Source organism: Piliocolobus tephrosceles, chromosome 10, assembly GCF_002776525.5.
Source record: "Piliocolobus tephrosceles isolate RC106 chromosome 10, ASM277652v3, whole genome shotgun sequence".
Classification (NCBI taxonomy): domain Eukaryota; kingdom Metazoa; phylum Chordata; class Mammalia; order Primates; family Cercopithecidae; genus Piliocolobus; species Piliocolobus tephrosceles.
Window position 1 is genome coordinate 110,445,489 of NC_045443.1, and position 26,405 is coordinate 110,471,893.

Consider the following 26,405-nt stretch of genomic DNA (forward strand, 5'->3'; position numbering starts at 1 on the left):
AGGCACAAAGTTGGGGAGGCTTGATGAAAACTTCAAACTGGCCCAGAAAGGGCTGCATTTACAGACTGAACCCTCTATCCTCCACTCTTCACAGCACCAACTCACTGGAAATGAAGAGGACGATAGGACCCCTCTCTACCCAGAGGGAGATTTTGTTCTGCAATCTACCACAGATGTGAGGCCCCTTCCTGAGAAGCAGGGGGCTCAGAGTAGAGGAAGGGGGTAGAAATAATTGCTCATCTAGCTGGGTTCAGGTTCCAGCTCTGCTGCTCTGTGGTCTTGAACGAGTTACTAAATCTCTCCGCATCTCAGTTTCCTCATCTGGGAAATGAAGATAACAATAACAACTACCTTATTGGGTTGTTTTGGGAATTTACCAAGTCAATATATTGTGTTTGCTTGAACCAAGGCTTGGCACTTTGTAGGTGCTCAGCAAACATTAGTCACTGTTATTTTGATGAGGATGATGAAATCTCTGAGCTTGATGTTCTGGAAAAGGTCCTGTTAATTCTTTCCACCTTCTGTCCACTACCCACCTCTTTCAGATCTTTCTTCAAATGTCAGCTTATTTAAAATTGCACCTCCCTCCCCAGAACTCTACCTCCTCCTTCTCCATTTCCCCCCTGGCACTTGGCACTGTGTACCTGCTATCTACTTTAATTATTTATTTTGTCAATTGCCTATTTCCCCCCACTAGAATGTCAGTGCCACCAGAACAGGATAATTTGACTGTTCTATTTACCACTATATCTCCAATACACTATCCCCTAGTGTCTGGCATGGAGTAGGTGCTCAGTAAGTATCTGTTGGATAAATAAACACTAACGATATCAACCTAATGATCTTTGCTCTTATTCAAAACCTTACGCTTTCTCCAGATGACTCTAACTAACCTAATGGGTCATTAAACAGCAACACCAGCAAAGAGGGGGAAAATCCCCAAGCCTTAGAAGGGATGCAGGATGGGCAGGGAAAGTGTGGAGGCTCTGGGGATTTTGGTGATAGAGAAGAACATGAAGGTCTTTTATGAAACCAGCTCCGCAGCCTGATCTTTCTAACCTGATTAATCACATTAAGCCTTTGTCAATATCAACATTACCTCAGCCCCAGCCGCGGCAGCTGGTGGAGCGGCAGGCTTATTCAATATTTAAGAAGACCTGCATTGCAGGCAAGGGCTTGGGCCGCTGGTGGAAGAGCAAGCAGTAAGTGCTCAGGGGCAGTCTCTTAAGTGGTGGATTATTTTTTAAAAGGAAAGAAACAAGAAAACGGAAAGGCAACAAGCCCTCAGCCTCCCCTGACTTTCCCCCATTCCTGGTAGAGGTTGAGCAGCACGCCTGAGTTGCTGGCTTTGATTCAGGACAGGACAGCGTTGCTAGAAGAAGGGAAACCATGAACCAGAACAGTTTGTCTCCTGAGTTTGATTTTCTAGCATTGCGTAAAGTGGCGGTTCTCAGAATGCGATCCACAGATCAGCAGTACCAGTATTGCCTGGAACTTACTAGAAATGCAAATTCTCGGGCTCTGTTCCAGACCTCCTGAATCAGAAGCTGTGGGTCTGGAGAGCAGGTATGAATTTGTGCCTTAAGGAGCCACCCAGGTGATTCTCATGTGCTTTCAAGTTTGAGGTGCACGGGCTTGAAGGAAGGGCGGGATTGCAGGCAGGTGGCTCTTGGCCCAGGCTATGCATTATAAACACTGGGGAACTTTAGCAGCATAGCTATGCCAGGACTCAGCCCTAGAGTTTCTTCTTTAGTTGGTTTGGATGGGGTCCTTGCACTGACATTTTAACCCTGCCTCCAAGGTGATCCTAGGGCAGAACTAGGATGTGACTGTTCACCACCTGCCTGACTTTGGTGTGTTATCTTAGCTCACAGATCCTCAATGTTGGCATCTGTATAATGGACCCTAAACTTCCCAAACTAAGGATGGGACTTGCAATAAAATCATAAGGCTTAAAACAAATGCTCTTGTTTTGTGAAACATTTGAGGGTTGTTATATGCTCTGCCAATGGGGAGCTCATGAGAGTTTCCTGGGATATGTCAGTATCTTTTGACCATTCTCGACCATTTCCTTCTGGTGGCCTCTTCTGCCTCTTCTCATCATGGGGATCTGGGGCCACAAGAACCCTCACTATACAAGCATTTTAAAAGAACATTGCGGCTCCTCAGTGTGGAGATGACTGTTCCTGAGAGAGGAGAGGTTGACATGAAGCGCTAAGGGCAGAAAAAAACAAGGGGAAATAGGTATAGATTCAAACCTTATGGGCTATGGTTGGCAATGAGGATTTGACGCTAGCGTATTGTTATTCCACAATAAGAGTTACCAGTTTTTGAGTATTTGCTATGAGCCAGCACCATGCCAGGAGCTCTGCATGCCTCATTTCATCCCCTTCTTCCACCAGCCCTGGGAAGAGGGTACAATTATAACCAGCATTTTCCAGACAAGGAAAGGGAGGCACAGAGGTTAAGGAACTTGCCAAGTTCCAGGTTAGCAAGGGGCAGAGCCAGGATTAGCTCTTGTGACATGTCTGGAGTTAACCACTTCATGTCAAACAGGTCCCTAGGCTCTCTAGGAAAGGTAATTACTGAGGAGAGGCACTAAAAGTGTCTCCAGAAACATGGGGTGAAGTGGCTTAGGGCAGAGTTGAACATCACCTTTCCCCGCCTCCTCTTACCTGTAAATTCTGACCCTTACCACACTGCCTTCTCCTGCTGGCTTCAGTTCTATATGATAAGAGCTTGGTATTCCATTTCTATGGCTTCGGTATCCCCAGATTCCTCAATGAACAAGGACTACATGAAAAAGTAAACTGGCCAGCTGGGGACATTTCAGCTTCCTTTCTTGATTCCTTAGACTCCAAACTAAGAAATAAATCTGCAAAGTCTCAGCGCTTCTTTAAGAAGGAAATGACCTTCAAGTTTTCCTTTCTTTCCTCAAGAAAGAGCTGGAAATTGGGGCCGAATGAATTCAGTCCTCACTTGTCCTCAGCTTTGAAAGATAGGAACCCTCCTAAACCCTCAAATGCAGCCCCCATCACTGACTAATTTTATTGTAGAAATGAAACTGGCAGCCTGGCTGGGGATGAACCACTTACAACTACCCCTCACTCACTCTTAGCTCGCTGCAGACCTTCCACTTCTAAGCATGCTCTGTGGATGCTGGAGATTGACAGTACACTTATAAACTCATTTACTGCTCGGCCCTGGTTCGTTATCTGATCAGACTCCAGAAAGGCTGTGTGCTAGATGATCCCTGTGAGTTTTCCGTCCCTCGTAAATCTCCAATCCAATGTGTTCACTCTTGGCAGGTTTCTCTTCTTCCACTTTACCTCCTTCTGCCACCACAAAAGTGGTGGCAGTGGAACCGGGTCAAAATGCACTGTTAGTTTCCTGTGGGAGAAGTTGACCCTAAAACAACCCCTAAGGATGGTATGTTGTGTGTTCGTGGCACTTTTCCTCCCAAATTGGCTATTTGCATCAACTATCTTATTATCTACTCCTTGACGCCACCATATTTGGAAAAATAAAATAGACAACAGCCTAAATTACTAACATTGGTCCCACTTACTATTCTTTATTGTAAGAGGAAAAGTGAAACTGTAAAAATGCCTTTTGATTAATCTAGTACTGCATACATTTGTATATTATATAATATTATGTATATAATACTTTATACTGTTATTTGTTTTATATATAATACTTTTTTTGTGTGTACTTATATATGTATGTGTGTGTGTATATGTAGAGATAAAGAGAGAGAGAGGGAACCAATTCCCATTACTCATGATAGTTATGTTCTGCAAAGTTACCACAAACACTGAACTAGTACTGAACCACATTGCTCCTAGGAGAAATACAGGGTTGGGTTCCTACGAGTTTTGGTCCCAGTATCTTCAACTGATCAATAGCCTTGTTTTATGTGTGTTTCTGTTTAAAGACACCTCATTTAATACGCTATTGATTCCATTAACAGGCTTCCAATATCTTCAACTGATCAGTACATAACCTTGTTTTATGTGTATTTCTGTGTAAAGACACCTCATTTAATATACTGTTGATTCCATTAACACTGAACTTGTAGCCAATAGCATGAGGCCTTTGTTCAGTTCGAAAGCACTGAACAAATTGTATCATATGCATTATTTTCTCTGTAAGGCACATCACAGCCTTCCTGCTCCTAGGAACACTCAATAGCACTATGCTTGGGGACCATTTTTAAACAGCAAAATTACCAACAAAAAGTGCAAAAATGCAAAAAAAGTGTGGCACTAAATAGACTCCCCAAAAAAGAGACTTGATTACAGCATAGGAGCTGAAACAAGGTGGAGACCTGCTTTGTTTACCTTCAGCTAGGAGCATGCATGTGAGGTGACTCAAACATTTTGGTCACTCTGTGCATGTCTGTGAATGACCATGAAAGGGTCACAGGTATTGATTTTGGGGGTTCCAAATTTTAGCAAGTAGGCAAATTTGCAAATATGGAATTCACAAATAATGAGTATTGACTGTGTGTGTGTATGTCTCTGCATTCATCATGACTATGTTGATTGCAAACCTTACTCAAACTAGTTCAAGTGATACCAAAGGACACTTATTTGCCAATATGATCGAAGGGTCCCCTCATGGTGGAGGCATGACTGGATCCAGAGGCTCAACAATAAGCTAGAACTGAGTTCTCACCATCTCATCATTCAGCTTTTTTCTGGGTTGGCCTCCCTTTCAGGCAGACTTCTCCCCCTGGTAGAACCCACCAAGTCCAAGTTTGCCTCATCCAGCTTCAGTTTAGTAGGAAAAAAAGAGCATCTCCTTTCTAGGATTGCAACAGAAGTCTGAGCATTGAATCTAATTGGCTTGGATTGGGGAACTAATCCAACTTTGAGTCAATTATATGTAGTAACAAGGGAGGATATGCTGACTGGTGAGGCCAGAGTCATGTGAGAACCCCTGGAGCTAAGAATTGAGACCAGAACACCATGGTCTGAGGGAAAAGATGGTTCCTTTAAAAACAAAACCAAACCAGGGCGTTAGTACCAGGAGAAGGAGGAACTCATGTCCACTCCCCATACCTCCATGGAACTTTCAGTCTTGTAGAGGATGATTTCTTGAACCAGCGAAGGCTAAGCCATGAACTTCTGAATCCCAAATATGTTAAAAATTCAGAGAAGAAAGAGTGGATTGAAAAAGGCATTATGGGACAGATGAGAGTTGAGCTAGGATTTTAGGGCTTACATGAAGAAACCAGCATTTCAGGGTGTGAAAAAAGTTTTACATCATTCTATGCCATCTTGATAGCTCCATGAATCTCAAGGAGAAGTCAAGTCACTCATGGTACATGGTTGGTGGATCCCAGCTTGTAGAAAGTGTATCAATTTCTGATTTATTCTCTCTCTCTCTCCCCCCCCCCCCCCCCACACACACACACACAGAAAAATCCCTTTGTATATTTATTCATTCACTAAAACTGGGGAGAGGAGGAAAAGAGTAATGTGTATGTGCTGCTGTCTATGGTGCTGAACTACAGCTCTGGCCTTCTGATTTCTATCTCTTTGCAAACCTTCTTTGAGCCAATGTATACAAATTACTTAGTGCAATCCCTGGCATGCAGTAAGTGATAACTACCATTATAGCTCTATTTGGCAGACTTGATATCTGGAGATGATGACAAGGGTAACTTCATCCTCTTTATTTAACCACGTGTCAGGCATTGTTCTAAGCACTTTACAAGTACTAACTCATTTAATCGTTTAATGTCCCTGTAAGATAGGTACTGTTATCATCCTTAATGAAATAAAGGCATAGAGAGGTTAAGTAACCATCTTAACATCACACAACTAGAGAGAGGCAGAGTGAGGACTTGAATCCTGACAGCTCAGCACCTCTCAGCCTCTGCACTCTTTTGCCTCCAGTGATTTGAGTCATAACACCCGCCTGCCTGGATGACTGGGGAGACCAAGGGCTTTGTAAATTGCAGAGTTCTCCATCTACAGTACTTAATGTTTTGAGGGTTGTTTTCATGGGGGCAAGAAGAGAAGAAGAGGAAGATTGTGGTCCATTCATGTTCTCCAGCCAATACTGCCCAAGGTTTTATTTTCTGTTTCTTTCCCCCACCTGGTGCCTGGAAAGGAGAAGGGAATGGATAGAGGTAGGCCTTGAAGATCTATTATTCATGAGAACTAAGAGAAGCTTTTCACTTTTTCTAAAGTGGCCTTGGATTTCTTAAAATCCGCACCCCAGGGAAGTGAACACAGCTAGACTGTGTGAGGCAGAAAGTGTACTTCCTGTGGCTAGAGACTGTGCTAAAATGAAATTCAGGAGAGGAGGGGTTCTGGAAGAACACCTGGGCGATGCCTAGTGAGGGTTTTGCCTGGGCTGGTACAGGACTAGACGCTCGCTGTGTTACTTTTTGCTGCAACTTCAAACAACCCCATGAAGTAGGTGCTGCTACATCCCCCACATTACAGACAAGGGAACAGAAGCTCTGAAAAGTTAAGTAATTTGCCCAGGCTCAGCCTGCTTAGCTGGGGGTTGAACACAGGTCTGTCTGTGTAACTCTAAAGCCTGGGCCCTTGCTCACTGCTCTTGATGGGAGATGATGTGTTGAAATTTGTACTGTGGGTGAAAATGAGGGTGTCATGTTTGTATGATTGTGTGTGTGTGTGTATGTGTGTATAGTGGAGTTGAGAGTGGTTGCAGCACAGGTATGGTGGGTATGGAGTAAACTAGGATGTGGGGGGTGTTATGTGGGAGTGAGGTGAGTGCGTGTGTATGTGTGGTGTATTTATGTGGGAGTGTGCATGAGTGTGTAGGGGAGGGTGTGGGGCATGGGTGGGGATGTGTGTGTATGTGTGTGTGTTTGTAGTAAAGTGAGAAGACAAGAAGAGCCCTTCCCTGGCCTATCTTAGGCCAGGATACTTCAGCTTTCTGTTGTGTAACCAGAAACTAGTTCTTCTGGCTTGATCAGAGGGTCAGGCCAAGTCAAATGCCTCATCTATGTGGGGCATTTAACCACATATGAGAGGGAAAAGTCTGTGAACTTGAGCCATTCCTTTTCAAATACAGAAAGGGGTAGTTTCAGGAAAGCTCATCACCTTCTTTTCGACAGCCCCAACAAGCGGTTTTGCTCTTTGTGCTTGATTACCTCCAATGATGGGAGTCTATTATCTATCAAAGTAGTATGTCTCCATTTTGATGGGTCTGATGGTTAGAAAGCTGTTTCTTTTTATTATTATTATTGTACTTTAAGTTCTAGGGTACATGTGCACAACATGCAGGTTTGTTACATATGTATACATGTGCCATGTTGGTGTGCTGCACCCATTAACTTGTCATTTACATTAGGTATATCTCCTAATGCTATCCCTACCCCCTACCCCCTCCCCACAATAGGACCCAATGTGTGATGTTCCCCTTCCTGTGTCCAAGTGATCTCATTGTTCAATTCCCACCTATGAGTGAGAACGTGCGGCATTTGGTTTTCTGTTCTTGCAATAGTTTGCTGAGAATGATGGTTTCCAGCTGCATCCATGTCCCTACAAAGGACATGAACTCATCTTTTTCTATGGCTGCATAGTATTCCTTGGTGTATGTGTGCCACATTTTCTTAATCCAGTCTGTCACTGATGGACATTTGGGTTGATTCCAAGTCTTTGCTATTGTGAATAGTGCCACAATAAACATATGTGTGCATGTGTCTTTATAGCAGCATGACTTATAATCCTTTGGGTATATACCCAGTAATGGGATGGCTGGGTCAAATGGTATTTCTAGTTCTAGATCCTTGAGGAATCGCCACACTGTTTTCCGCAATGGTTGAACTAGTTTACAGTCCCACCAACGGTATAAAAGTGTTCCTATTTCTCCACATCCTCTCCAGCACCTGTTGTTTCCTGATTTTTTAATGATTGCCATTCTAACTGGTGCGAGATGGTATCTCATTGTGGTTTTGATTTGCATTTCTCTGATGGCCGGTGATAATGAGCATTTTTTCGTGTGTCTGTTGGCTGTATGAATGTCTTCTTTTGAGAAGTGTCTGTTCATATCCTTTGCCCAATTTTTGATGGGGTTGTTTGTTTTTTTCTTGTAAATTTGATTGAGTTCTTTATAGGTTCTGGATATTAGCCCTTTGTCAGATGAGTAGATTGCAAAAATTATCTCCCATTCTGTAGGTTGCCTGTTCACTCTGATGGTAGTTTCTTTTGCTGTGCGGAAGCTCTTTAGTTTAATTAGATCCCATTTGTCAATTTTGGCTTTTGTTGCCATTGCTTTTGGTGTTTTAGACATGAAGTCCTCACCCATGCCTATGTCCTGAATAGTATTACCTAGGTTTTCTTCTAGGGTTTTTATGGTTTTAGGCCTAACATTTAAGTCTCTAATCCATCTTGAATTAATTTTCGTATAAGGAGTAAGGAAAGGATTCAGTTTCAGTTTTCTATTTATGGCTAGCCAATTTTCCCAGCACCATTTATTAAGTAGGGAATCCTTTCCCCATTTCTTGTTTTTGTCAGGTTTGTCAAAGATCAGATGGCTGTAGATGTGTGGTATTATTTCTGAGGGCTCTGTTCTGTTCCATTGGACTATATCTCTGTTTTGGTACCAGTACCATGCTGTTTTGGTACTGTAGCCTTGTAGTGTAGTTTGAAGTCAGGTAGCATGATGCCTCCAGCTTTGTTCTTTTGGTTTAGGATTGTCTTGGCAATGCTGGGTCTTTTTTGGTTCCATATGAACTTTAAAGCAGTTTTTTCCAATTCTGTGAAGAAAGTCATTGGTAGCTTAATGGGGATGGCATTGAATCTATAAATTACCTTGGGCAGTATGTCCATTTTCACAATATTGATTTTTCCTATCCATGAGCATGGTATGTTCTTCCATTTGTTTGTGTCCTCTTTTATTTCACTGAGCAGTGGTTTGTAGTTTTCCTTGAAGAGGTCCTTTACATCCCTTGTAAGTTGGATTCCTAGGTATTTTATTCTCTTTGAAGCAATTGTGAATGTAAGTTCATTCATGATTTGGCTCTCTGTTTGTCTGTTACTGGTGTATAAGAATGCTTGTGAATTTTGCACATTGATTTTGTATCCTGAGACTTTGCTGAAGTTGCTTATCAGCTTAAGGAGATTTTGGGCTGAGACGATCGGGTTTTCTCAATATACAGTCATGTCATCCGCAAACAGGGACAATTTGACTTCTTCTTTTCCTAACAGATTACCCTTTATTTCTTTCTCTTGCCTGATTGCCCTAGCCGGAACTACCAACACTGTGTTGAATAGGAGTGGTGAGAGAGGGCATCCCTGTCTTGTGCCAGTTTTCAAAGGGAATGCTTCTAGTTTTTGACCATTCAGTATGATATTGGCTGTGGGTTTGTCATAAATACCTCTTATTATTTTGAGATGTTCCATCAATGCCGAATTTATTGAGAGTTTTTAGCATGAAGGGCTGTTGAATTTTGTCAAAGGCCTTTTCTGCATCTATTGAGATAATCATGTAGTTTTTGTGTTTGGTTCTGTTTATATGCTGGATTATGTTTATTGATTTGCATATGTTGAACCAGCCTTGCATCCCAGGGATGAAGCCCACTTGATCATGGTGGATAAGTGTTTTGATGTACTGCTGGATTCGGTTTGCCAGTATTTTATTTAGGATTTTTGCATCAATGTTCATCAGGGATATTGGTCTAAAATTCTCTTTTTTTGTTGTATTTCTGTCAGCCTTTGGTATCAGGATGATATCAGCCTTGTAAAATGAGTTAGGGAGGATTCCTTCTTTTTCTATTGATTGGAATAATTTCAGAAGGATTGGTACCAACTCCTCCTTGTACCTCTGGTAGAATTTGGCTGTGAATCCATCTGGTCCTGGACTTTTTTTGGTTGGTGGGTTATTAATTATTGCCTCAATTTCAGAGCCTGCTATTGGTCTATTCAGGGATTCAACTTCTTCCTGGTTTAGTCTTGGGAGAGTGTAAGTGTCCAGGAAATTATCCATTTCTTCTAGGTTTTCTAGTTTATTTGCATAGAGGTGTTTATAGTATTCTCTGATGGTAGTTTGTATTTCTGTGGGGTTGGTGGTGATATCCCCTTTATCATTTTTTATTGCATCTATTTGATTCTTCTCTCTTTTCTTCTTTATTAGTCTTGCTAGCGGTCTATCAATTTTGTTGATCTTTTAAAAAACCAGCTCTTGGATTCATTGATTTTTTTGGAGGGTTTTTTGTGTCTCTATCTCCTTCAGTTCTGCTCTGATCTTAATTATTTCTTGTCTTCTGCTAGCTTTTGAATGTGTTTGCTCTTGCTTCTCTAGTTCTTTTAATTGTGATGTTAGGGTGTCCATTTTAGATCTTTCCTGCTTTCTCTTGTGGGCATTTAGTGCTATAAATTTCCCTCTACACACTGCTTTAAATGCGTCCCAGAGATTCTGGTATGTTGTATCTTTGTTCTCATTGGTTTCAAAGAACATCTTTATTTCTGCCTTCATTTCATTATGTACCCAGTAGTCATTCAGGAGCAGGTTGTTCAGTGTCTATGTAGTTGAGTGGTTTTGATTGAGTTTCTTAGTCCTGAGTTCTAGTTTGATTGCACTGTGGTCTGAGAGACAGTTTGTTATAATTTCTGTTCTTTTACATTTGCTGAGGAGTGCTTTACTTCCAACTGTGTGGTCAATTTTGGAATAAGTGCGATGTGGTGCTGAGAAGAATGTATATTCTTTTGATTTGGGGTGGAGAGTTCTGTAGATGTCTATTAGGTCCGTTTGGTGCAGAGTTGAGTTCAATTCCTGGATATCCTTGTTAACTTTCTGTCTTGTTGATCTGTCTAATGTCGACTGTGGGGTGTTAAAGTCTCTCATTATTATCGTATGGGAGTCTAAGTCTCTTTGTAAGTCTCTAAGGACATGCTTTATGAATCTGAGTGCTCCTGTATTGGATGCATATATATTTAGGATGGTTAGCTTTTCCTGATGAATTGATCCCTTTACCATTATGTAATGGCCTTCTTTGTCTCTTTTGATCTTTGATGGTTTAAAGTCTGTTTTATCAGAGACTAGGATTGCAACCCCTGCTTTTTTTTGTTTTCCATTTGCTTGGTAGATCTTCCTCCATCCCTTTATTTTGAGCCTATGTGTGTCTCTGCGTGTGAGATGGGTCTCCTGAATACAGCAAACTGATGGTTCTTGACTCTTTATCCAATTTGCCAGTCTGTGTCTTTTAATTGGACCATTTAGTCCATTTACATTGAAGGTTAATATTGTTATGTGTGAACTTGATCCTGTCATTATGATATTAGCTGGTTATTTTGCTTATTAGTTGATGCAGTTTCTTCCTAGCATCAATAGACTTTACATTTTGGCATGTTTTTGCAATGGCTGGTACCAGTTGTTCCTTTCCATGTTTAGTGCTTCCTTCAGGATCTCTTGTAGGGCAGGCCTGGTGTTGACAAAATCTCTAAGCATTTGCTTGTCTGTAAAGGATTTTATTTCTCCTTCACTTATGAAACTTAGTTTGGCTGGATATGAAATTCTAGGTTGAAAATTCTTTTCTTTAAGAATGTTCAATATTGGCCCCCATTCTCTTCTGGCTTGGAGAGTTTCTGCCGAGAGATCTGCTGTTAGTCTGATGGGCTTCCCTTTGTGGGTAACCCAACCTTTCTCTCTGGCTGCCCTTAACATATTTTCCTTCATTTCAACTTTGGCGAATCTGACAATTATGTGCCTTGGAGTTGCTCTTCTTGAGGAGCATCTTTGTGACATTCTCTGTATTTCCTGAATTTGAATGTTGGCCTGCCTTACAAGGTTGGGGAAGTTCTCCTGGATGATATCCTGAAGAGTGTTTTCCAACTTGGTTCCATTTTCCCCATCACTTTCAGGCACACCGATCAGATGTAGATTTGGTCTTTTCACATAATCCCACATTTCTTGGAGGCTTTGTTCACTTCTTTTTACTCTTTTTTCCTCTACACTTCTCTTCTTGCTTCATTTCATTCATTTGATCTTCAATTGCTGATACTCTTTCTTCCAGTTGATTGAGTCAGTTACTGAAGCTTGTGTATTTGTCATGTAGTTCTCGTGTTATGGTTTTCATCTCTGTCAGTTCTTTTAAGGACTTCTCTACATTGGTTATTCTAGTTAGCCATTCATCAAATCTTTTTTCAAGGTTTTTACTTTCTTTGCACTGGTTATGTAGTTCCTCCTTTAGCTCTGAGAAATTTGATTGACTGAAGCCTTCTTCTCTCAACTCATCAAAGTCATTCTCCATCCAGCTTTGTTCCATTGCTGGCGATGAGCTGTGTTCCTTTGGAGGGGGAGATGCGCTCTGATTTTTTGAATTTCCAGCTTTTCTGCATTGCTTTTTCCCCATCTTTGTGGTTTTATCTGCCTTTGGTCTTTGATGATGGTGAGGTACTGATGGGGTTTTGGTGTGGGTGTCCTTTCTGTTTGTTAGTTTTCCTTCTAACAGTCAGGACCCTCAGCTGCAGGTCTGTTGGAGTTTGCCTGAGGTCCACTCCCGACCCTGTTTGCCTGGGTATCAGCAGTGGAGGCTGCAGAAGATAGAATATTGCTGAACAGCGAGTGTTGCTGTCTGATTCTTGCTCTGGAAGCTTCGTCTCGGGATGTACCTAGCCATGTGAGGTGTGAGGTGTTGGTCTGCACCTAGTGGGGGATGTCTCCCAGTTAGGCTACTCAGGGGTCAGGGACCCACTTGAGCAGGCAGTCTGTCTGTTCTCAGATCTCAACCTCCATACTGGGAGATCCATTGTTCTCTTCAAAGCTGTCAGACAGGGACATTTATGTCTGCCGAGGTTTCTGCTACTTTTTGTTTAGCTATGCCCTGTCCCCAGAGGTGGAGTCTACAGAGGCAGGCAGGCCTCCTTAAGCTGTGGTGGGCTCCACCCAGTTCGAGCTTCCCGGAGGCTTTGTTTACCTACTTAAGCCTCAGCAATGGCGGGCACCCCTCCCCCAGCCTCGCTGCCACCTTGCAGTTAGATCTCAGACTGCTGTGCTAGCAATGAGGGAGGCTCCGTGGGCGTGGGACACTCTGGGCCAGGTGTGGGATATAATCTCCTGGTGTGCCGTTTGCTAAGACCCTTGGTAAAGCACAGTATTAGGGTGGGAGTTACCCAATTTTCCAGGTGTTGTGTGTCTCAATTTCCTTTGGCTAGGAAAAGGAATTCCCTTCCCCCTTGCGCTTCCCAGGGGAGGTGATGCCCCGCCCTGCTTCAGCTCTTGCTGGTCGGGCTGCACCCATGGACCAGCGCCAACTGTCCAACATGCCCCAGTGAGATGAACCCGGTACCTCAGTTGAAAATGCAGAAGTCACCCGTCTTCTGTGTCGCTCACTCTGGGAGCTGGAGGCTGGAGCTGTTCCTATTTGGCTATCTTGGGCGTGCCCCCCCCCCCCAGAAAGCTGTTTCTTATCTCATGCCAGATTCTCTCTTACCATACCTTTTACTCAGTGGTTCCAGGTCTGGCTAGGTGGTCAGGTTGTAAGAGTGGTTATCTAGACTAGCGATTAAGGCTGCTGGTATTAAAGGGAGAACATCTGGGTTTATAACTCACAGGCTCCACTACTCCTTTCTGGTCATCTTGGGTGAGTTAATTCACCCCTCTGAGTGTCAGAAATGGGAATAGCTTTGGAGCCTACCTCACAGGATAGTGGTAATGATAAAATGAGGTTGTATATGAAAATTGCCCACCTGAAGACTGGTGCTGTTCATTTCTACACTACATCCCACCGCTGCAGAACTGTGAAATGCAGACTATCAGGGCAGGATAGTGAGCTGGCCAAGAACACATGTTCTGGAGCTACACTGCTGAGACTCCAAGTGGGGCACTGTCAATTGTTAGCTGTGTTATCTGGGCAAGTCCTTACTGTCTCTAGACTTGGAGGGGCTGGGAGGAAACATAAGTGGATGCAGGAGAGAAAGGACTGGGTGGAGAGGTCCTCCTGACAAGAGCTATGACCTTCAGAAGAATATACCCCAGCCTGTCTCTCCTCCCTCCCTCCAGAATCCTGCTGGTGCCTCCCATTGGACAAACCTAACCAGAAGCCAGAGGGCCAGGGAGCCTGCTGGTGCTCCCACACGGGTCAGCCTCCCAGGGCACAGAGCAGGATGGAGGATGAATGGGTCTGGAGGAGCAAATAGAAATTATCCAGCAAAGCTACTTTATTATTAAGTTGAACCACATGATGCTGCCATTATGCAACCATTTTTGTACTATAAAAATAGCAAATTAGTATGTTTAACCCAACAAATAATAGAGCAGGATGGGCAGGAGCCTCATTTATAAGAGACCCATATTTGAGTCATTGGATATTCCACCTGCTACCAGCATGACCTTGACAAACCTTGGCCTCAATTTCCTGGCCTATAAAATGGGAATGCTATTTCTCCCATGTAAAATTTGTGAAAATGCCCCTTAGATGTGAGGACCAGGACTGCTGCCATTTTTTTAAGGAGAAAAATGCCCCTCTCTGCTGTGAGCGTCCTGTCCCCGAGGCAGAGGAGGGAGCAGGACGCCGTTTGTGGCCTTCCGTGGCATGATCAGATTTAGAGCTGCAGAGAAGTCAACTCCAGCTGAGTTTTAATCAGAATGAATTTCACTGCAGCCTGGGCCTGAGTGGCAGCCAGGGGCCATTAAGCTAAATGACTTGTTTTAATATGGAGACCTGTCTAATCACATTTTCTGTATGGGGCTGGTGTGTCTGTGTGCGCATGTGTTGAGTGCCGAAATCAATCCTGAGCCTTTGCCTTTTCCCTGCTTACCACAGTGTAGCCGGGGCAGAGATAAGCCAGATTAACAGCACGACAAAAGCAAGTTTCCGCTTTATCAAGGAATTAGGTAATTGTCTGGACCGTGCAGGGAGCCATGAAGAGTGTTCTGTTGATCGGTGTCTGGTGTTAAGGCTTTGTAGACACAGGGCTCACAGAGACTCCCATAACCCAGGGGAGGAAGGAAGAGTTTTGGGTTCCCCTATCCAGCAGGAGACATTCACCTCAGGAAGGTCAATCAATCCCGGATGCTCTGCCCTGCCTCCAGTGGAGTCATGTACTGTATTTATTTCTGTGGGCTCTTTTCAAATGCACACCGTGTTGTAACCTCCTGGCTGCACGTCTTCCAGCAAGTGACTTTACCCCTCGGCTTCAGTTTCCCAATCTGTAAAAGTGGGTCATGAAAGATCCTGTTTTCTATGATCATTACCAAGACAGAATAAGACGTTGCATGTGAAACATTTAGTGCAGCTCCTGGCCCGTAGAAAACACAGGCAGACTGGGTTAGGTTGTGCTATATTAACCATTTCCAAAGTTTCTGATTTGTTTCTCACTCATGCTACTTGGATATGGTGAGATAGCAGGAGATGTCTTCAGAGCTGGGACCCAGGCTGAGGAAGGCTCTGTTTTCATACAAACATGATTGTCAAGATGGGAAAAGGGTAATGTGGTGAAGTATGCACTGGCTTTGAAGCTTCCACTTGGAAACCTTCTTTGGCCAAAACAGGTCATGTGGCCACTCCCAGCTTCCCCAGGGAAAGGGAGGGCCAATCTCACCACACAGTAGAAGGCCAGAAACATTTAGTCATTAACACTAAAGGCAACAATGGTGCTCAACAAATGACCCACGCTTGAGAATTATTATATTATTATTAGTGTATTACTATTGTGTTTATTTCCATAATCCATCATTGTTTTCCTCCATGTACTTACTCTGGTTTCAGAAAGCCTGAGATATTTGATTCCAGTGCAGAAAATGGACTCCCATCTCTTAGGAAAACAGGACTGAGATTATTATTCATAACAAATTAAGGATAGCTTCCACTTGACAAGGGCGTGCTTTGTGCCAGGCTCTGGACTAAGGACTTCAGAGAAGTGATTTCATTTAATCCTCACAGTTCCATTTAGAGGTGGGTTCTGTTTTTGTCCCTGCTCTACAGATGAGGAAACTGAGGTGTTGGAAGGTGAGTAAATTTGCCCAAGGTGACCTGGCTCATAAATGGCAGAATGGACTTGAACTCCAAACCCATACCCTTAGTCACCTTGCTGAGCTGTCTGCTAAGAGCAGGGGATCTTAGCCTCTGGATCTTCGAATGGAAGTTGGGGTTGGCTGAGTGGAGATGCTATGCACTATCATTGCTGATCCACAGAAATAGGGATTCAGCACTGGCCCCACTTTCTCTTTTTAGCCCTGTTTCCCCTTCCTCCCTGTCTTCAATCTACCCAGGATCCATCCCCATGGGTCTCTCTATTCCCTAAATGTTTCATGTCCATTGCAGCCTCTGAACCCTGTTTACTCACTTCCCCATCCTTTTCTCCATCCTTTATTCTCACAAGTCCCAGCTCAGCCTTCAAGGTCCAGCCCAAATGTTCTCTTCTCTGGGAAGACACCCCCACCCCCACCCCAGGCAGCACCAATGCCACAGTCTGTCGGCTCCCAGGGAATTTTATACATTTACAAAATATAAATCTTGTCTAGAAATGCACAGGTGTGTGTGTGTGTGCACCCGCCCCCCCTACAGGCAGCCTTTTTAGAGGAGAGAAGAAATTAGTCTTTGCTTTTAATTAATGACAGCTCTCTCATCCTGACTTTTAATACTGCCACCTCATTTGTCTTATTAAGTACTTAGTTTTGCTTTTAATTAGTGTTGTTTATTGTCACTGAATTTTAATTGCTGTTGTAGGGTCTCAGCGGGCCTTGGTGGGGATTTATTAGAAACACTTTCTGTCCTCTACAGAGCTTGGATGGCAGTGCCTCTGAGGTAGAGGAGGGAAGGATTCAAGGGGGTTGCTGAAGGCTGATGTATTTTTCTCCAGGCCTCAGTCAATTCTGATTGTCTTTGGAATCCCTGTTTGCTGCAAGGTAGCTTGGTCTTACCCAGAGGATACACAGAGAAAACTCAGGAAAATGGCAGACTTTGTTCACATTGTATTTGAATTTGACTTCTCAACTTAAGAAGAAAAGAAAAAAAAAAAAAGAGAGGGTGGGGAGGGAACATACTGGTCCATAGTAGCCAAAAAGGCCATGATAGATCGACAGATTCAGGCATGGCTGGATCCAGCATTCCAACAGCATCATCAGGAATCAGTCTCTATCTCCCACCTCTGCTTTTATCCTTTTCCAGGCTTTTCTTGTGTGTTGACAAAAGTTATCAATAGCAGCTACCGACTTCTGTTCTATCAGTTTGGCAGCCCAGTGGAAAGAGAATGCTTCTTTCCACATAGTTCCAGCAAAAGACCAACTCAGGTCATGTACCTATCCTTGAACCAATCACAGCAGCCTAGGGAGTATAATACACTGATGGGCCAGGCACAGGTCATTGGCCCACCTCTAAGGACTAGGGTTGGATGAGCCCCACCTGGACCACACAGATCAATACTGAGAGCAGATGGTTTCCCAAAACACAATTGGGGTGACTTTACCTAACAAAAGGCTATCCAGATAAATGCTGGATAGGGAAAAACAATAGATGTCTACCCTAGACACCCACTGCAGTGTCTCACTCAGGCTTAAGCAAACACCTAGGATTTAGACCTTTGTTTCTCTCCCCAGTTCTGCCCTCAAATAACACTAACAGTGTCCTCCCTGACTGATACTTGGAAAACACTTTCGATTACAAGGCCCCCTCGCATGAATTAACTCACTGGTTCTTCCCAACAACCCTGCAAGATAGGCATAAGACAAATATATACAAATATTTGAGACGGAGTCTCACTCTCTCACCCAGGCTGGAGTGCAGTGGCATGATCTCAGCTCGCTGCAACCTCCACCTCCTGGGTTCAAGTGATTCTTGTGCCTCAGCCTCCTGAGTAGCTGGGATTTCAGGCATGCACCACCATGCCCAGCTAATTTTTTTGTATTCTTAGTACAGAGAGGGTTTCATCATGTTGGCAAGGCTGGTCTTGAACTCCCAGCCTCAAGTGATCTGCCCACCTCAGCCTCCCAAAGGCTGGGATGACAGGTATGAGCCACCATGCCTGATCAAGAATAGGAATTTTTACATCCTCATTTTACAGATGCAAAACTTGCTTAAAGTCATGCAGAGAATAAAAAGGGGAGGTAAGATTGGATCCCAGTGCTCTGGGTCTGAAACCAGCAATTGTCTCACTGCAAGAGGCTGCTTCACCAGCCAGTTTTTGCTGTGTAACAAACCACCCCATAAAATAGTGGCTTAGAACAACAACCATTTATTAACCTTATGATTCTCTGTGTTGGCAGTTGGGTTGAGTTCAGCTGGGTTCAGCTAGGCCAGACTTGGATGATCTTGGCTGGGCTTGTTCGTGTGTCTATGTTCATCTTGTATGTTGGCTGGGACTGACTGGTGTGTGACAGGGCAGCCATAGAAGCTTGGACAGCTGTGGCCTCCTGCCTTGTGATAGCTCATCCTCCAGCAGGCTAGCCTGGTTTCTCATATGGTGACTGCAGGGTTGCTAAAAAGTAGCAAAAGAGACCAGGCTCCGAAGCACTAGTATTTCCAAGCCTCTAATGCAACACACCTTCTAGTGTCCCATTGGCCACAGAAAGTCTCAGAGCCAACTCAGATTCCGTGGGTGGGGAAATAGATTTCACTGCTGGATGGTAGGAGCTGAAAAGGACAGGCATACAGAAAGGGAAGACATGGGGCTATGTTTTGTGATGAATTCACCGCATCTGCAGTGAGCTTACCTCTCTGTTTCCTGAGCTAGGGAAGAAAGAGGGGACCAGATGCACCTTCAGGGAGCAGTGATGGTGGAGGAAATTTGGAGCACCGTGAAAGCTATGGAAGCATTTAGTGCTTTTCCAATCACACCGTGGAAGTTATGGTCCATTTTAGCTGCTGGAGAGAACAAACACTGATGGATGATGATGGAGATAATGACAATAGTGACCATAATTAATGTTTACTGAACACATACTATGTTCCAAGTACCACGTTGTCTCTCTTGCCTTCATCTTCAAACCCCACTCTTCGTAACAGTCCTGGAGGCAGCATAGCAGAGTGATTAAGCATGCAACCTGGCATCAGATCCTGTAGGTACAAATCCCAGATCTGCTGGTCGCCGGCTGGGTGAGTAAGTCACTTACCCTTCTAAGCCTCAGTATCTCCATCTGCAAAATGGAGATAATACTTGTACCTTCCTTAATGGGTGTTTGGGAGAGTTAAGTGAAGCCATCCATGGCAAGCATTTAGCCCAGGGCCAGGCACAACCTAAGTAGCCATTATGATGAAGTAGGTAGTGCTGCGATGACCATACTCATTTCATCAATGAGGAAACAGGCCTACAGACACTATGTATCTGCCCAAGACCATGCAGCTTGTAAGTGGCAGAGCAGTGGAGGATGAACTCTGTGCCTACTTTAATATCTGTGAAACGGGGACTATCCTGTAGGGTTATTTAAAGGCTCATGGCAGGCATCATCCGTTATTGTTATATGGCAATGGGAGAACCATATGGAGGGGACAGTGAGTTTGCTTTGTTGTTTCAAGGCCAGGAACACAAAGTCGCCTTTGTCTCTAGGACTTCCCAGGCCTGTCTCTGTCCTTGTCTCTGGCACCAACCAGCTCGGCATGGAAGAGCCAAGCTCTTGTCGTTTCAGCCTTAGCTGGCTTCAGGGAAGACTGGGAATGTCCCAGCTGGCTCTAGGAACAAGGAGAAGCCAATAGCAGCCTATACCGTCTGGATGGGACTGGATGTGTAAGGGCTGCTGGGGTCCCGTGAAAGAAGGCAGGAATCACCAGTGGGCAGGCAAGTGAAGGGGCACTCAGTCCATCAAGCACAGTAGACAAAGCAGGAGATCACCGTCTTTCTCTTTGGTGTTCCAAGTGTCCTTGTCATAGTGAGGGTGTGTAGAAATCCCAACAGCCTGGAAAATAGTCAAATCTGGATGCATATTTGAGATGAAATAGAATATACTCAGCTTGCATCATTGTTCAGAGGCTTTCTGTGTCTCCTGCATCTCTCAGGGTGGAAGCTTACATGCCTCCCCTACTACCACTTTGATCTCAGCTCCCTCTTGCTCTCTTCACTCCAACCACTCTGTTTTCCTTGCCATTTCTCCAATTTACCAAGTACATGCCTGCCCCAGGGCCTTTGTACTTACTCTTTCCTCTGCCTGAAATGCTGTCCCCAAGATGGCCTTGTGGCTCAGTTTATTACCCACTTTGGGTCTTTGCTCAAATAGCATCTCTCAGTGAGGCAGGCTCCCTCTGACCACCTGTTTAAAACCACACTTCTTCCCCCCAATTCCCAATCACCCTCCCTCTTTTATTTTTCTCTGAAGCACTCATCATCAGCTGACACATTTAATATTCTACTTGGTTGCTTATTGTCAGTCTTCCCTACTAGAAGGCATGTTCCGTGGGGACAATAATTTTTGTCTTTGTTTGTTTTAATGTTGTATCTCCTGTGCCTAGAACAGTGTCTGGCACATAGTAATAGTAAATGTTCCATAAATATTTTTTAATTCTTCTAATTTCCCAAGAGAAGCTGGCAATCTGTGTTTTTAATTAAATCCTGTGCTTTTAAGATATTGATTGAATTTTACCCTTAAAATAATCCTTCATGGGCCAAACAAAACATTTTCAGCCTGGATTTTGCTCATGGACACTCCTGCTTCTCCCAATTTGAGGCCCTTTGTTTAAGTAAATTTCCCACCCCATCAAATAGTCACAGCGAGTTTTTCCAGATCCCTAATTGAGCAGTGATGTACTGCACTCAGGGGAAGAGAGGAGGGGCAAAGAAAGAGATCGAGAGATGGAACTGTCTGGGCATTGTCCAAACTTGTGGCTGCAGGTTCTGCTGCAAAGCATCTGGTTTAATTCCAAGACCATTGGAATAGGGAGGCCAACTGTGGCATTGAACTCCACACAGACAGCTGCAGCTCCTGCCGGTTCCCTGCGGTGCCCTGAAGTGCTGCATAAAACCCCTGCCAGCCCAACCCCGCTGGGTCACGTTCAGACACCTGCCACAGCAGCTCAGAAACGGAATAGGCTTTGTGTTGTTTTTTCCATTCAACTACAACTAGCAGAAAACCTTGGAGATTCTGGGGGATGCAACCGCTGTTCCTTAGCAAGCAATGCTAAAGAGAGCCAGGGGAGAAGCAGGCAGAACCAATGGCAAAGGAGAAGGGAGGACCCTGGAATCTGGGTTATCTGGGGTTAGGACAGAGTCTTTGTAGCAGTCTGAGATTCCAGGTCTAAGATTCAGTCTAAGATTCAGATTCATCCAGCTATCCAGTGCTTATTATTAGAGGTTTAGATTGATTGAAGGAATTTAAGCAGGACCTTGGAAAGTTCACTCCAACTTTCCTTGACTCAGTTATCCCATCTGTAAAATGGGATAAGAAGAGCACATACCTCATAAGGCTATTGTGAGGATCGAGGAGATAAACTTGAAAGGTGCTTAGCGTGGAGTAAGCCCTTGATATCTGAACTTTCAGTTGTTGTTGCTGCTTTTGTTACTGAAAGTAGATGATTCTTTAGAGTTTGTACAAGGACTGTAGGGGAGTTTCTGTCCAGCTAAGAAAGAAGAGCTGAAGTCTCTGGTTTCAGGAGAGGAAGTCATTTTATGCTTCTGAAGTTGCAGCTGCAGGGCTGGATTTAAGCCACTGCCTTGCCCTTACCCAAGCCGAAGTATGTGATCTCTCAGAGTCGCCTGGGAGAGGGCTGGGGTGGCGGGGTGGGGGTAGGTATCTGTTTGTCTCTGAGGCTGAGAAGTGAGAATGCACCCAGGGGCCAGAGGGCCAGGAATGGACAATCACCAATCCTCTAGATACTCATCAGAACCCAACAATCCAAAGCCCAGGGGCAATGAACGGGTGTGAACAGAGTAGTGAGTAAGCACATGGGCTTTGGAGTCAGGGTTCAAAGCCCAGTTCTGCTACTTGGTAGTTGTGTGATTTTGAGCAAGTGGCTTAGCCACCCCGAGCCTGAATTTTCTTACCTGTAAAATGAGGATAATACCATCTACCTTGGAGTAGGATTGTAAGGAGTAAAGCAAATAATGTAGGTATGGAATTTGGTGCATAGTAGGTACTCAAAAAATGGTAAGTCATCGTCCTGTACACGATAAGTATAGGAGACACAGGAAAAGAGAATTCCCACTTTACAAGTGTCTGCTGTGTGCTAGGGAGTGTAGCTGGTGCTTACTTAAACTTATCAGCTCAGTGACGCCAAGCTTCTGCAGTGGTCCTAGGGCTGGAAATTGGCACTATTTATGTGACACTTACATTTATACTTTTGCTTCTTGTATCCATGGTTGGTTTCCTTCTTCTGGTCCTCCCTGGGCCTCAGGCCTCCAGTGTATTATGACGATGGTTTCTCTGTAGTGAGTGATGGGAAAGTGGGGAGTGGTTTGAGAATGTCTGAGGTTTACCAGTAGACTGTCTCCATTTCTGTTGACTCACCCTCAACTCCTCATGAAGAGTTGGCCTTTGTGAAGTATCATCTGCAGGCCAGTAGGAAAACATCTGAGGAGAGCATTTTAGGATCATGCTGTGTTGGATTAGAAAATGGCTATGTGACCACTAGGGGTGATGTAATGAGCTCGTGGAGCAGAACCATGCTTCCCTAAGATTCTCCTGTCTCCTCCCACACAAGGTCAAGTTCCCTAGTAGCAGAAGCTGAGATGTGCATTCTTGTACTAGTGATAGACTCAGGGGATGCTCCAAGGAGGAACCTGCTAGGGAATGAGGGAAGCAGGAAAGGGCAGCAGAGGAAGCTAGGCGAGGGTGTGGCTTCACCTGAAGTCTGGCCTCAGCCCAATCCTTGGGGAGCTCTGGAGTATGATGGTAGCACAAAGCCATCTTGCCCTGGGAGAAGAGGGCTGTATTTTTCTACCCTCCTCTTGTTCATTAGCCACTGGCTTTGTGCTGCTCCCTGGTATCTCTGGGCAAAGCAGCTCCTGTTGGGTGAGGGCGATTCTCTGGAAAATGGTGCTGCTATGAGCCCTTAGTGTAGCCCTTCGTGGCTAACACTCCTAGAGACAGGGATTGGGAGGATGCACCAGCTGTAGGGGGGATCCAGATGAGGAATCAACAGTGACTATTAGGGTACCTGCCCCCAACTGCATCCCCACCTCCATCCCAGAACTGCCAGTGGACACATGCCCTCCTTTCCCTGGGCCTATTTCTCTAGTTGTTTCAAATATCCTTGATTGCTTGAACATTTTCCTCTTCTGGTCCAGGCCTGGTAGACTAGGGTAGGCAGTAGATAAAGAGTCCAATCCTGGGATGTTAAGTGCATTGAGAGCCCCAAGTGGCCAAGCTGAAGTAACCAGGGCTGTCCAGGGTGGCTTTTGGCCTGGAGCGATGGAGCTAGGTGGTTTCCACTGGCTGGTGAGCCAGCGACTTTAGACTTTGCAGGTGGAACTTTAGTGGGAAACTCACCCCTGGTGTGCATGACTGAACAAAGGAGAGTGCGAGCAGGCCAGATGCTGCCCTGAGGATGATGGAAGTTGGAGATCAGAGTTCCTGGGAGGTGATCACGTGTCTCCCTTACCCCAGACCTACCTTCCTCCCAGGGTCTCCAAGGCCAGTGTCTTCTCTCTGCTGCAAAGCAGCAGATGAAACCTTCAGTTACAGGTTCAGCTTTCTAGACCAACAGCAGCCGAGGAAGCTCATGCTCAGGGACTGAGCCTCTTTGCAGTCAGCAGGGGCCAGGGGTCCTCCAGGTGGGGGGCTCCAGGGAAGTCTGCTCAGCTCTCACCACAGGCAATAATGAGACATTAAAGTTCTTTTTCAGCAAATTTCCTTCACAACAGGAGCTGTCCCTCCTTTCTGTTTTTGAAGTGGAAACAATGAAATACCCACATTAATCTGGGAAGATTATGTTAACCACATGGGAGCAGATGAAATAGCTTTACTGTAAGGGACCTTCTCTGCTACGGGTCCAACCAACATTCCCCTCCGGTTTCTCCCACACAAAGACTGAATAATTACAAAGGATACAGGACAGGAGAGGGAGGTCACTGTGTGTTCACCTCCCAAGTTCTCATCTATTTAGCATCACAGACAACAAGACCTACAGGGAAATCAGGACCCCCTAGACACGCGGATCTGCTTTCTATTTGTTTTTAAAATAATGACTGCAATCTCCATGTGGTCTCTTCCCTCTTACTGTTGGCGGGACCTTCAGAGGGGTGGGGTCGGGGGCAGGTTCAGAGAGAACTGAAGCCTGGCTGAGTTCAGCCGCTCTGACAGTGTTGATGGAGACTCTCATACATTCAGCAAATTTCCATTACGTACCGTCTAGGTGCCGGGCACTATGCTAGTGTTTGAGACTAAGCCGTGAACAAAACGGAAAAAGGTATGCACGTATTAGCAGGGGGATTCAAACTCTAAGCAAAGACACAAACATAAAAATAAACAACTTATATTAAATTGGGCTAGTGATAAGAGCTAGGAAGAAAAATAAATCAGAGTAAAGGAGGCCAGAGTGGAGAAGCGGGAGGAGGAACTATTTTATTTATTTAGATAATTTTATTTTTCAAAAAAATATATATTTTATTTTAACTTCCTGGGGTACATGTGCAGGATGTGCAGCTTTGTTACTCAGGTAAATGTGTGCCATGGTAGTTTGTTGCACCTATTAGCTCATCACCTAGGTATTAAGCCCTGCATGCATTAGCTATTTATCCTGAAGCTCTCCCTACAGTGACCCCCCTGTAGGAGCTATTTTAAATTGAGTGGTCAGGGAGGCCCTCTTGGAGGAGGTGGCATTTAGGAACAAACCTACACAAAGGGAGAGAGTGAGCTGAACAAGCATCTGCAGGAAGGCTTCCAGGCTGAGGGAAGAGCAAGTGGGAATGTGGGGGGGGGATGTCGAGGGAGCAGCAGGAAGGCCTTTGGGGCTAGGAAAGAGGGCGTGAGAAGAGTGGGAGGAAAAGAAAAGGAGGCTGCAGGGAGCCAGGCTGTGCTAAGGGGTTTAGAGTTTAGTCTAGGAGCAACAGGGAGCCTTTGAAGACTCTCGAGCAAAAGAGTGACATAGCTGACTTGCTTTTTGGGGGATGAAGGGAAGGACATGAAGTACACACATCTTAAGAGTTTAGCTTGATGGCTTTTGCAGACGTGTATACCTGGTTAGTGGCCACCCAGATCAAGATATGGAATATCTTCACCCCATGGAGGCCCCCTCCTGCCCCTTCTGAATCAATAGCCTCCCCAAAGTAAGCAATTTATTTGCCCTGATTTCTGTCACCATGAAATAGCTTTGTCTTTTCTTAACTCTTGTGTTAATATAATCAGTGTGTTCTCTTTGTTCCTGGCATCTTTCACTAAACATAACATCTATGGGTTCATCCATGGCGTTACATGGACTGTATCAGAAGCTTGTCTGTCATTGCTCACCAGCATTCCACTGTACAAATAAACCACAACGGCCTTATCTGCTCTCTGTTGATGGGCATTTGGATTGTTTCCAGTGTTAAGGTATTATGAATAAAGCTGCTATAAACATTCTTGTACATGTCTTAGAACACAAGCACTTTTTTCTTGGGTATATACCTGAGCATATTTCTGGGGTGTATACCTGAGTAGAATTCCTGGGCCACATGGTAGATGGACTTTTAGCTTAACAGATACTGCCAAACAGTTTTCCAAAGTGGTGGCACCATTTTTTTTTTCAGCTTTATTGAGATATAACTCACAGATAATATAATTCACCCATTTAAAGTGGGCAATTCCATGGCTTTTGGTATTCTCACAGCGTTGTGGATCCATCACCATAATCAACTTTAGAATATTTTTACTGTCCTTACAAAGAAACCCTGCACCCCCTAGCACCTCCCCCAGCCTGGGCAACCGCTGATCTCATTTTCATCTTTTATAGATGTTCCTATTCTGTACACTTTATATAGGTGGAATCTCACAATATATGGCGTTTTGTGTCTGTCTTCTTTCACTTAGCATCATGTTTTCAAGGTTCACCTGCGTCATAGCATATGTCAATACCATATCTGTTTTTATGGCGGAACAATGCTGCATTGCATGGATATACCACATTTTGTTAATCTGCTCATCAGCTGGTGAATACTGGGGTGTCTCTACTTTGTGGTTATTATGAATACTGAATGAAATGGGACAAGGGTAAATGGAGAAAGACCAAGGAGGAGTCAATTGCATTAAGTCAGGCAGGGATAGTGGCAGTTTGGATCAGCAATGCAGGCTGAAAGTAGGCAGATCCTGAATCTATTTTAAAGATCAAGCCAATACCATTTTCTGATGGTTTGGATGTAGAGTATTTTTTTAAAAAGGCAGCAACACATGGACGCAGGAAGGGGAACATCACACACTGGGGCCTATCCTGGGGTGGGGGGCCAGGGGAGGGATAGCATTAGGAGAAATACCTAATGTAGATGATGGGTTGATGGGTGCAGCAAACCACCATGGCACGTGTATACCTATATAACAAACCTGCATGTTCTGCACATGCATTCTGGAACTTAAAGTATAAT

At 44.4% G+C, this 26,405-nt stretch overlaps 1 protein-coding gene across 5 annotated transcripts in view; it reads left to right on the forward strand.

The window, feature by feature from the left end:
• Positions 1-26,405, forward strand: part of RPH3A (rabphilin 3A) — a 331,956-nt gene that overhangs the window by 229,966 nt on the left and 75,585 nt on the right. The window lies entirely within an intron of this gene.